Here is a 13502-nt window from a genome sequence, read left to right as displayed (position 1 = left end):
TGGATCTGGGAGACTCTGTAAAGACTGAAAGCTGAGCTGTCCCGATGGGGGCCCGAAAGTGGACTTTTTCGCTCGCAAATGGGTCCGGGAGTACAGTGAGAGAGGAGTATGTGTGCTGGCTGGGAGCCTTGCAGCCAGAGAGTACCAGCTCTGACCTTGGGCGGTGACCTTTCCCAGACTCAGTTTCTTCATTACGGAGAGGGGTGAAGGAGGCAATGGACGGAAGCCCTTTGCGCGGTGCCTGCACAGGCAAACGCTCAATTTGAGTTCTTGCTGTTGTGACAAGTGTGCAGGTAAGAGCCATAGATATATAAAAATCGTTTAAGCTCACTTCTCGAGTGATGACCATGACACTCCTTGAGGGTAATCTACCTCCTCCTGGCCACGTCCTCAGCCGTATTTCCGTGCCACCCTTCGTGACTCCATCCGGACCACTTCCTAAGGCCTTGGCTTCCGGGCCGCTTGGACAGCGCTGGTGGAAGACTGCCTGGGCCATGTGGGTGTTGGCTGGAATCTACCAGATAGTGACCTGCCTTCCTGTCTTCCACCAAAAGGGAGCACTTTCAGGGCAGTGGCTTGTTGCTCATCAGTGTATCCAAGTACCTGACAACATTCCTGGCATATAATAGGAAGGCAGATCCCTTGAATAAATGGAAGTTATCTGGAGCAGAGGCCAAGTTGCTATCTATATAATGCCCAACCATTTTGCCCTCCAGCCCCAAAATAGTCTAACAAAGCTCTTCTTCCAGTAAGAGGGTTAGAATGACTTTGTTTTTCAAGATCCCTCTTCTTTTAAATGGTTTTATTAAGGTTAATTGATATACAACAAACTATACATATTTAAAATACACACTTTTATGCTTTGACAGATGTATACACCTGTGACGACAATAATCAATTTTTAATGATCATTTATGTAGGTGGCACTAGATCTAAAGATAATATATACTCAATGTGGAAAAGTTTTAAATGCACAAAGAATAAAATAAGAAATACTTTAATTCTACCATCCAGATATAACCATTGGTAAGATTGCATTATATTTCCACACAGGACTTTTGGGCTGCGGATTAACTTTTTTTAATGTGGATTAAATTATACTGAACATAAAGGTTTGCATTCTACACTTTTCATATTCCCGTACCATTAGTAATTGTTTCCTTCAAATATGAGGTATTTAGGTTACATAGAACTTTTCTCTATTTTAGATAAAACATTGATAAGTATCTCTGTTTACAAATCCTTTTCCACATATTTGATTATTTCCTTAGGCAGATTACCAGAAACAAATTTGGGTCAAAGGGTTTAAGTCTGTTTCCTTTTTTTGTTCTTTTCAAAATAGAATAAACTAGGAAGCTGTCTATAACTATCCCCTCTGCCTTCTCCCTACCCAACTTCAGTCCTAACCTAACCTCTGTGAAAGTTAAGCCTATGAGCATGAGGGAACTTGGTGGGTAACAAAAAAAGTTCTAAAACCTGATTGTAGTAATGATTGCACAACTGTATACATTTACTAAAAATCATTGGATTGTATACTGACAGAGGATGAATTTTATGGTATGTAAATTATACCACAATAAAGCTGCTTTTAAAAAGTTAGATATAGATATAGAGATTTAACCAGATTTTTTTCTATGCATACATTTTTTAAATATAAAAATGGTGTCCAGTATGGATCATGGATATCTTTACATGCCAGCACAAATAGATGTATCCAATCCTTTTTAATAGGTGCATGGGGGTCCCAGCGTATAACCTGACCACAATTTATTTAAGCATTACTCTATTCGTAGGCATTTAGGTGGTTTCCAATTTTTTGTTATCATAAGCAATACCACAGTGAGCATGCATGTACAAGCATCTTTGTGTATTTGTCTGATTATATTTCCTTAAGATAAAATACGAGAAGTGGGGTCGCTGAGTCAAAGACCATATTCAGAATAGTTTTTAACCTGTATTGCCAAATTGGCCTGTAGAAATGTTGTACTAAATTACACTCCTACTAGCAATATATGAGAGTGCCAGTTTCACCACACCCTCAATAGCACCAAGGTATTATCTCATCTTTTTAATCTTTGTCAAGTTGATAGCCCAAAATAACCTCTCATTTACAATTCTCTGATTATGAGTGATGTAACACCTTTTCATATGTATATTGGCCAATTTGTCTTATTTTATGAATTGCCTCATCATATCAAAGAATAATATCAAGTGTCATTGTTAATATTGTATAAATGAGGTGATCAAGTCTAACATTGGTGAAATGATGAAGTTAATGGTAGCTTATATATTTTTTTATGAAGTTATAGCCACAGAAATTATTTAATACAGGTGAAATATCATTTAGACAGATTCAGATTTTCCCAGTAATGACCCTGATATCTAGATGTTTGTGTTATTTGTAAATCATAGTTTGGCTTCCTTGAATTTTTAAACCTTTAAAAGTGAAGTTTAACCAGTGGTCATGTAAAGTATCACATAATACACAATTTTTTGGCTCCACTCACCTTAAAAATAGTTTAAGACATTCTCACTAACAGCTCAGTGAGGGGAGAACTATCTTCACAATTTTCTAGGTAACTAACCTTCACTAAAATAATAAGGATATCACTAAAAATTAAAAATTGAGCCCTGGCCCTGCAGCTCAGTTGGTTGGAGCATCCCCAATGGGCCAAGGTTTCAGATTGATCACCATCAGGGTACCTGTGGGAATCAACCAATGAGTGCATGGGTGAGTGGAGCAACAGATTGATGTTTCTTTCTCTCTCCCTCTCTCCCTCCCTCCTCCTCTCTCTGAAAATCAATAAAAAACATTTTTAATTAAAAATTGAATATGTATTGACTGCTTACTACATGCCAGCTCTGTGCTAAGTGGTTTACACATATCATCTCATTTAAGCCTCATATCAACCCTATGAGATAGGTTCTAAAATAGCCCCCATAAAAGCGAGGAAAACTGAGACAAGATTACTCAGAGATAATAATAGCAGATATGAACTGGAATCCAGGTCTTGGTAAACCAAAGTCGCTAGCGTTGAACAACTAAGACTGTCTCCTTAGCTTTACTAAGCTTCTGTAATAACTATCTCACAGGGCTGTTGCCACCCACTGCTGTTTCTCCTTTCCTTCTTAACTTCAAAATGTACTCTACTCACTGTCTCTCCTTTGTTAGCCCCCAAGGGTGTATGTGTGTAAGTGTGTATATGTAGGTATATATGTATACTGTATATGTGTTTATATGTGAGTGTGTATATGTGTGCATGTGTGGAAGTGTATGGGAGCATGCATGTTTGTGTATGAGCATGTGTGTGACTGTATATGTATATGGGTATTTGAGGGCACATTTGTGTGTAGGCATGCGTATGTCTGAGTATATGTATAATGATATGTATATGTTTCTCCCTCTAGGCTGAGAGCACTCTGAGGTCAGGGACTGTGTCTTGCTCATCCCTACAACCCCTGCATCTAGCCCAATACCGTATCTTCCTATTCCATAAATTTGTGTTGAATAATGAATGAAAATGAAAGAACTTTATACCTACTGAAAGCAAATTGCATGTCAATTCCTTTCCCTTCCTTGTTTCTAATTTAGGCAGCAAATTTACTACTAAGTTCTTTTTTTTTTTTAATTTACTTATTGATTTGACAGAGAGAAACATCAATTTATTGTTCCACTCATCCACTCATCCATACACTCATTGGTTGATTCTTGTGTGTGCCCGTACCTGGGATCGAACGAACCCACAACCTTGGCTATCGGGACGGGATGATGCTCTAACTAACTGTGCTACAGGGCCAGGGCTACTACTGAGTTCTTTATTTTCTTTATTTTTAAAAATATGTTTTTATTGATTTCAGAGAGGAAGGGAGAGGGAGAGAGAAACGTCAGTGGTGAGAAACATCATCAAACTGTGATCCCCTGGTTCATGGGTCGACGCTCAACCACTTAGCCATGCCGGCCGGGCACTACTGAGTTCTTTAAATGCTACTGCGTAGGTTACATGGGAGCAGCAAATTCATTTGGTGTACAAGGATTATGGTGTAAGTACATTTGCCTATCCTTGTGGAGTTATATTTTTAGAAAGAAATTTTTTCTCAGGTATTTTTAAAAAGTAACCTGCAATCATGACAGTCATTCTTCTGAAATAGGAGTGTGTGTCATTCAGAAAATTCCAAAACGGATTTTTGGCCATTTTTTCCCCTCTACTTTAAAAGAAAACAAATTACCTGGTAAGCTATTTTTGTTTCAAAAAGAGAATCTAAAAATATCCTCCCTTCTACTTCATGTCCCTTTCTGCGTCATACAGAACTGTTGCACTCACACTCCCACCCTCTCCTCATCCCTAGCTGCTTCTGCTGCAATGAATCATAAACACTTGGCAGGGTAATGGCAAGTCTTAACATATTCAAATCCTGGGGGAATTAAAAAATAAAAACTGTACAGACATACTTCTGTTACAAGCGGCACTCAAATTCCAGTTTAAAAATTTAGATACCATAATCTTTTGAACGTTAAGGACTTGGGAGGTCAGTGTTGAATTTATTCTATTCAGACATTAGCTGCATCTTTCAGGCAGCCAATCCTTTGAGTTAATAAAAGCCTTTGTGCCATTCTGTTGTCCATACTTTTATGTATTGCAGTTCTTCTTTGTTTTATAAGGCAAGCAAGCTGGATGTGATCATTTTGAGCACTGTCTCAAAATTATTTGTCCCCTCATTAACTAGCTCTGGGGGCAAGTCACTACTGTACACTTTGAGGCTTACCCATGAGTTTCATTTTGTTTTTAAGGTTTTTTCTTTTTATATATATGTTTGGTTGGTTTGGGGGGGTTTTTTTAGGGAGAGAAGAAGGGAGAGAGAGAATGAGAGAAACATCGATATTCAGTTGCCTCCTTCCACAGATTGAACCCTGACTGGGTATCAAACTGGAATCGAACCGGCGACCTTTTGGTGCACGGGACAATCTCAACCAACTGAACCATACCATAGGCCAGGGCATCAGTTTCACTTTTAACAGAGGTAGCTTCAGGGAGATGAAACAATTCAGAATGACTCAGAAAATAGGATGACTGCTAACATATGAGTTTGGTAGTAGACTGCTTCTTCAATATGATCTTTAAGAGCCCTTGTAACTGTAAAATTCTGTTTTCATTTTGCCCCCACCTTTAGTTGCCTAATACATATCCTGGTAATTGTGTCCATTTTTCTGACACACTTATGACTGAAAAGTAAATAAATGCAGTTAGGAATTTCAGAATGAAGGACTTATCTGTCAAAATTCATTGAGAATCCTGATTCCATTCAAAACTATTTTTGGAATAACCCTTCGGAAATGCACCTAGTAAGATAAGAAAGCCTGCCATGTGCCTTGGGGTGATTTCAGAGTAATGTCAGTGGCTGCCTTCCAAAACACATTTTCAGGTTTTCCCTATAATAACAAGTTCTTTATCGTCTTAAAATCTTCCTCCTTAACTCTTCTAACCTTTAGAGCAGCAGATTTTTAATGAAAACTTTATTACTGCGCATTCCTGTTTCACAAAGCTGCCACAACAATTAGCAAAATCTGTGGCTTATTACAGTCACAACACACTGCCTGTTTGTCTGGGAAATCACAAAGTTTTCTATTTCTCTGGCTCATGTTTCATGCTGCTGCAGGAGGAAATTAACCAATATAGATTCCTATTAGAGCCATTCTCTATTTTCGAGTTTTTATCCATGTGAACTTTATAAAATGGCCATTTCTAACGAAAATGAACCAATTATCTGTGATCAAGGGGTCAGCTGGAAAAAAATGGATTCCAGAGTTGACTCTTTAAATAACTATTTAGAATTGCCACCTTTCATCCACTCCTTCATTCAACAGATGGTCTCAATTTTCTACTATATGCTAGGCAGTATCCTGCTATATACCCCAGCAGGGATGACTGGACAATCAGAATCAAAATGGACCAAAAAAACAACAATAAACAAAAACCTGCAGCCCTCTTGGAACTTATATTCTCAATGGTTAAGTGGGATGTAGACAGATAATAAAAGACAGATCTTATCTTCTAACCCAGTGATTTTCAGCTGAGGGTGATTTTCACACACACACACACACACACCACCACCCCCACCCCCCCACCCCAGGATATTTGGCAATTTCTGCAGACTTTTTTGGTTGTCACAACTGGGAGAGGGGGTGCTACTGGCATCCGGTAGGTAGGGGTAAGGAATGCTGCTAAACATCCTACAATGCACAAGACAGTTCCCCATCCCCACTTCCAACAAAGAATTATCCAGCTCAGGTTGAGAAACCCTGCACTAAACTTTAGTATTAGAGATCAGGATGTTGGTTACCCTTGAGGGGTTAGTGGCTAGAAGAGAACACAGAAGAAAACACAGGGGGATACTTCTGGATGCTGGTTACATAGGTGAGTTTATTTGTTTATTTAAATATGTCTTTATTGATTTCAGAGAGAGGAAGGGAGAGGGGGAGAGAGAGAGGTCAATGATGAGAAAGTTATTGATCTGCTGCCTCCTGCACGCCCCCTACTGGAAAGTGAGCCCACAACCCAGACATGTGCTCTCACTGGGAATTAAACTGTGATCTCCTGGATCCTAGGTCAATGCGCAACTGCTGAGCCACACAGGCCAGGCTGGGTGAGTTTATTATGCAAAAATTCACTAGTCTCTGCACTTATTATCCATATGCTTTTCTGCATGTATAATTTTAACATATAGCGACTACATGTTTTTGAAACTCCTGTCAAGAGGTGAGGGGTGAGGAGAGGGGTACTCTGTGAATCTTAGAGCTATAACTGCTTAACCAATATAATACGACAGAAGTGACACTGCCAGTTTCCAGACCCATTCCTTAAGAAATTGGCAGTTTATACTTCCTCTCACTTGGACACTCAGTCTTGGAAACTAGCCACCATGCTCTGAGAAAGCCCAAACAACCCATGAAAAGGCCCATGTGGAGAGATCTCAGTCCTGGTTGAACTCCCACCTAACAGCTGGCATCAACGTGCCAGCCATGTGAGTAAAGCATCTTGAAGTTATCATCCAGCCTCTAGTCAAATGACCCCAGCTGACATCAAGTGGAGAAGCGCCAAGCCTTCCCCACTGATCCCTGCCCACAGATTCATGAAGTAAATAAGCAACTGCTGTTAATTTAAGGCACCAAGTTGTCGGAAAGTTTGTTAAGCAATATATATGACTGAAATAATATTAAGTAAATCAAAGTTTTGCTTTAAAAAAGAGTACTATAGCCATAGAACTTGGGGGAAATTCTTGGTTAAATAAAGTTTTAAAGTTTGTCTTACACCAGAATTTTTTTAAAAATCCTCACCCAAGGACATTTTCATTGCTTTTGGGGGGGGGGGGGGAGACATCTATCAAGCCTGCGATCTAGGTATGTGCCCTGACCGGGAATTAAACCCATGACCTTTCGGTGTACCCAGATGACACTCCCACCAATTGAGCCACACAAGCCAGGGCTTGCTAGAGAACTTTTGATGGTCTAATGTGTTTTGTGTTTCTGCTCAAGAGTATCCAGTATTTCTCAAAGATTTTTAACCCAGAATCTGTAAAGTACCATCTTGCAAGATTGGTGTTAAATGGACCAGACTGAAAAAAAACCAGACTAACCTTTCAATAATTCAGTAAACTGAAATTTTAACCCTTAAAATTGCAGAGTTAACATCAGGATAGTTTGAACTGGAAAATTCATATGTAATATAGTCAATCCTGGTTATCAGGCAAAATACCGTAAATTTGCCTAATGAAATTTTTTTACTTATGAAAAATTAATGGCAGTTAAAAAACTTAGGTGGCATCTCAGTAGTTATTTCAAAGTTCCTAAGATCAATGGCTATGTAAGTTAAAACAAAAAAACAAACAAAAAACCATAAACTCTGTTTTTACTTGGAAGCTAATAGCAATGTATACTTAGATGTTGAATTTTATAGAATGCTTTCCATGTTTCCTTAAATTCTCACTTGATCTTAAATTGAACTACATAGCATACTTCTAATATACTGATACAAATTTATTGTGTTGCCTATAGATTTGTCCAGGCCTTAACAACAGCATTGGACTGAAGCAGATAAATTGAGAGCTTATATCCTGTCGCATGTCTGGTGAAATTCAAGTTCATTCTTCATTGTCACCACTCAAAATCAAGTGGAGGCTTTGTTTTGGTTTTCTTATCAAAGACCAATTCCAAGTTGCCCCTCCCCACACATTCAGTTCCCCTGTGTCTCAGCTCAGATGTATCACTTCAGCACGAGGGAATGTTGGAATAAAAACTTCAGCCTCCAAGTGCAGCATGACACAGACTAGAATACTGACCATTTCCCCAGGTCATCATTCTCCTTGCAGATCCTCTACTAGAGCCTGACCCCTGGGACAGAAGAGTTCTGCAGTCAGTCTTCCTCATTCCACTCGGACATACCCTGCCTAGGTCAACGGTGCCCTGATTTCCATCCCGTGACCTCACTGCCAAGCCTTATCTGCCCTGATCCGTGCCTGCTTGCTAGAAAAGTTCTTTTCTGTTTGAACTTTTGTGTTCAAACTGTGCTGACTTTAATCACCTCACTCCCAAAACAACCAAGTTGGAAATTCTGGTTTCTAGATTTTTCTTTGGCTTGTGGAAAGACCAGGTGTTTGGATTTTGTGCACCACACAAAAGCACACCCCTGAAAGGGTAGGGGAGGCTGAAATTCAGTCCATATTTTAATAACTAGGCTGAGAGCCTGTGAGTCTGTCTCCCCAAAGGGACACCGTTTTCTGTTTTAACTAAGATGATTTATAAAACAGTGATAGTGCTGGCCTCTTAGACCTCAGTGTTGTCGTTTAAACATCTCGGTGGTTCTCTTTCCTATCTTCTCTGTTATCTTAGGTTCTGTCCTATTCCATGGCACTTCAGACACGTCCTTTAAATGGGCGAGGTGTCCCCATTTTTGTGACTCTTCCTATAATATGGAAGCGCTTTGGTGGTTTTTATACTTGTGGTTAGCACCAATAATTATACCCAGATCTGTGGAACATTTTGCTTCTTATCAATATTCTCTGAAGTCCTTGAAACATAGGCTTCCAGTGGAACTGCAAGTCCTGTGCTCCCACTGAGACTTTCTGCCTTACTCAGGAGACCATCCTAATTCTGTTCTACAGCTTTGCCTTTCCAATGTTTGCTGGTTCACATAAAAACAAGGATTAGGGAATTACCAAAGGATCAAGACTGCTTTGAAGCCAAGTATTACTTCCATCCAACCCCAGAACCAATCTTGCTAAACCAACAAACTCAGAAGCACTAGCTCTCTCCCAGAGGGCTTTCCTTTGTCTTCCCCTCAAGCTGCATGATTTACTTTTCCAAAGGGAGGTTGTGTTCCATTATGTTTTGATAGCATCCAGATTCCCCAGATAAACTCATTTACAGTGTGGTACACTCCTGTAAACCAGGCCAACTGAATTATTTTCAAATTACTCACCCTACTGAGCTGGCAAAACAAGTGGGCTCGATTAGTAATATAAAAGCACTGTAAGGTGATGTGCTTCTTCAGCTTCAATGAAACACCACTTATTAAAGAACAGAGGTTTCTGTATAGTGGAAATATTTCTTACTTGTGTGCTACATACACAGAAGGAAAAAAATCAGTATTCCCTTAATTCCCACGAGCAGGTGGAAAATTAATCAGAGGATTTAGAACTACTTCAATGAGTCTTAAACAATGAGAGGGTGGAAGCAGGATTTTTTTTAAAGAAAAGAACAGTGAATATTGTGATAACTGTGTATGGTGCCAGGTGGGCACTGGAAATTTCTGGGGGAACACTTTGTAAAGTATGTGATTGTCTAACCACTATGCTGTGCATCTGAAACCAGTACAAAATAATATGGAAAGTAAAAAAAAAAAACAGTGTTGTCTCTGATACGGAAGACATTTTGTCTTTTACAATTTGCTTAACATGGGAAGTTAAACACTCAGGAGGACCAGCAGCTAAATAATGTTGGTCAATATTTTAATATAAGAAGCCAGAGTTGAGGAGCAAGAGCCGAAAGCCAGTGTTATTCTTAGCTGTATCACTTGTCATTGAAAGGGCTACCTGGGGTTTTATTGACAAATTTAAAGCGCCATTGTGCAGAATGACAGAAAACTGGTTTTGCTACAGAAGTGGTGCTAAATGTATCACCCACTACCCACTTCAGGACTGAAAGACTGACTCCCTCAGGTGATGGGGACAGTCCTCTCCAGAAATGACCCAGCTAAAGAGTCCCCTCTCCCCAGGTCACATCCTCTGTCTCATCCATCGACTTGTTGATGCCAGGGTACATCAAGGCCTGGCTCATGTGCCCCAATGCAGGACAACCCTGAGGGGCCATCCCAACTCCAGAGATCCCAACAGGCTCAGTGGAGGCCTTTGCTGAGTCCACTTCACAGTCCGCTTCCTCCCTGCCCAGTCCTACTTCCTTCCCTTCCTTTCCACAGGTGCTGGACCCAACCAGGCTCTCCATATAATAAACATTCAGGATGCTTAACTCAGTCTCAGGGCTGCCTTCCACAAAACCTCCCTCTCCAGCTTTTTAAAGATATAATTAACAAATATAGCATTGTGTAAGCTTGAGGTGTACAACATGTTGATACACTTACATATTGCAAAGTGATCACCACAGAGCTGTTAGCTAACTATCACATAATTACCATATCTTTTTTGTGGTGAGAACATTTAAGATCTACTCTCTTAACAACTTTCAAATGTCTAGTACAAAATTATTAACTATAACCACAATGCTGTGTATTAGATCCCCAGAATTTATTCATCTTATAACTAGAAGTTTGTACCTTTTGACCAATATCTTCTCTTTTTCCCCTACTCCACCCCCCCACCCCCACCCGTTAACCACCATTTTAGTCTCTGTTTCTATGAGTTTGACTTTTTAAAAATACTGTATAAATAATACCATACAGTATTTGTCTTTGTCTGACTTATTTCATTTAGCATAATGCCCCCGAGGCCCACCTTTGTTGTCACAAATGGCAGAATATCATTCTCATGGGCGAATACTATTCCATTGTGTGTGTTTCAGTATGTGTGTCACATCTCTACTCATCCACTGGCAGACACTTAGGTTGTTTTCATATCTTGGCTAATGTGAATAATGCTGCAATGAACATGGAAGCCAAAAACCCTTTTATTTGTTTTCATCTTATATGTAAAAAACAGTTAAACAAAACAGAATATAAAGTAGAAGATTAAAATCCTGTATCACTACTCCCCTTAGTTTCCCAGAAGTAACCCACTGTTAACTATTGCTTGTACCTCTACATGTCCTGTAAATCTACAATCATATACACATATGTCACTTTTTTGCCCAAATGAGAGTGTAATATGCAAAGTGTTGTGCAACCTGATTGGTTTTATTTGAATACATTCTGTGTATCTTTTCGTGTCAGAACACACAGATTTTTTCATAGTGGTTCCATATTATACCATTATATAGATATACCATAATTTTTTTTACCAGGCTTTCCTACGCGAGTAGATCAGTATTTTTTTGTTTTTCCCTTTCACAAATAATATTGCAAGTAACATCCTTGAATATTATTTTTGCCCACTTGTGTGATATATCTAGAGCATAAATTCATAGAGGAAAATTCCTAGATCTAATGCTATGAGAAGTAAAAAAATTTTAAAAGATATTGTTTCCCAAAAGTTTCAACCACTGAACTCCTGGAAATGAGTACTCTTGCCCCTGGGGTGGTAGGTAGCTGAGAAAATAGAACTACCAAGTGACAATTGTATAGATTAACATTAATTTAAGCTTAAATTCAGGTCACAAAGCAAAAATAAAAGGAAGTAATTTTTTTACTCTCTACTAACTGGACAATAAGTTAATATGTTTGAAGAGAAATCCCTTCTCTCTACAGTCCCTGTGAAGTAGAAGCTGTTGGACATCTATGAGGAACAGTGTTTCAGATATCCATGTATAACAAACTACCCCAACACATAGTAATTTAAAATATCTGTGCTATATGATGACTCACAATCCTATGTGTTAACAATTTGGGCTTCTTTTTCTCAGGCTTAACTGGGGTCACATATGTAGCCATACGGCCACCTGCCTGGAGCTAGAGGGTTCAAGATGGTCTCACTCACATGTCTGGCAGTTGGTGCTGGTCGGCTATTGGGGCCCAAGATTCTTACATTACACAACACACACACACTATTACTGATGGATTAAAAACTTAAAAATGAAAAGCAAGCCCTTAAATTTTTCAAAAGTAAATATAAAAAAATATCTTTATGACCATGAGATAGGAAAGAATTCTTACACAAAGCAAAAGAACAAAACTGATAAATTTAAACTTCTATATATCAAAGATACGTTAGCCCAGCTGGCATGGCTTGGTGCTTGAGCATCGACCTATGAACCAGAAAGTCATGGTTCAATTCCCGGTTGGGGCTACATTCCCAGTGTGAGGTGTGCAGGAGGCAGCCAGTCGTTGAGTTTCTATCTTTCTCTCCCTCTCTCTGAAATCAATAAAAAAACATATTTAAAAGAAAAGGGGAAACAAGATACTTTAAACAAAGTAAAAATATAGGCTATGGATCTGGAGAAAGTATTTGCAGTGAATGTACTGATAAAACAATTTCCAAAATGCTATATAAAGTATTCCTGCTCATTCATAATCATAAGCAAAATACAAATTAAAACAATGATCTCAGATCATCAAACTAACAAAAAGTTTGAAAAGCTGACAAAACTCTGCATTGATGAAGATGTAGATAGATCAAGGGAGATTCTCAAACACTGATTCATTTAGGAATACAGGTTCCAGAGTCCTCTGTTACCACCGTTTTAAAGCATGGCTTCCATGGTCTCTGCAACAGGGCACGAGAACACAGAGAATTCAGCCATTCTTCTAGGCTTACCTTGGAAGGGACACACAGCACATCTACTTACAGCCCATTGGCACGATTAGTCTCAGGTACCAGTCTAACCACGAAGTAGCTGGGAGATACATTCCCTTTGTGTGCCCAGAAAGAAGAAAAGGAAAGTAGGATTTGATGAACACATGTCATTCTCTTTGTCACATTTGACAAAATAATAAAATCTTATGAAAGTGGTGGTAGACATTAATTTTCATTACTCTTTACATTTGTATGTTTAAATTTGTTATAATTGTTTTACAGGAGAGTAAATAAAGAGAATTTAAATCATCTGTTTCGTGTTAGAGAACAAGAGGTGAATTGGTCTAGGACTGTCTCTAAGAAATCGAGAAATACTTATTGTTTGTATTATATGCCTGCCCTTGAGGCGGGCACAGTCCAGAGGTAGAAAAGACAGATGCATAAACAAATTATTACAATATATTACAATGATCACAATGGAATATGGAGAAAAGTATGTTCAAAGTGCTCCTGATCATTATAACCTGGTAACTTCTTTATGATCCTCTTGATTCCCAGAAAGTTTTAAAATGTGCATGAGCAGTTCATAAGGTCAATATAATCTTCAA

The 13502-nt window shown here is 38.9% G+C and overlaps 1 long non-coding RNA gene across 1 annotated transcript; it reads left to right on the top strand.

The window, feature by feature from the left end:
- Positions 1-6432: 6432 nt before the first annotated feature.
- LOC107542660 (uncharacterized) lies at positions 6433-13111 on the top strand. Its single transcript, XR_001603739.2, has 2 exons — positions 6433-6642; positions 8051-13111. It is a non-coding gene; the product is annotated as an uncharacterized LOC107542660 (long non-coding RNA).
- The last annotated feature ends 391 nt before the right edge of the window (positions 13112-13502 follow it).

The sequence above is a fragment of the Miniopterus natalensis genome, chromosome 14 (assembly GCF_054644295.1).
Source record: "Miniopterus natalensis isolate mMinNat1 chromosome 14, mMinNat1.hap1, whole genome shotgun sequence".
Taxonomy (NCBI): Eukaryota; Metazoa; Chordata; class Mammalia; order Chiroptera; family Miniopteridae; genus Miniopterus; species Miniopterus natalensis.
This window is presented reverse-complemented; position numbering and strand designations above follow the sequence as displayed.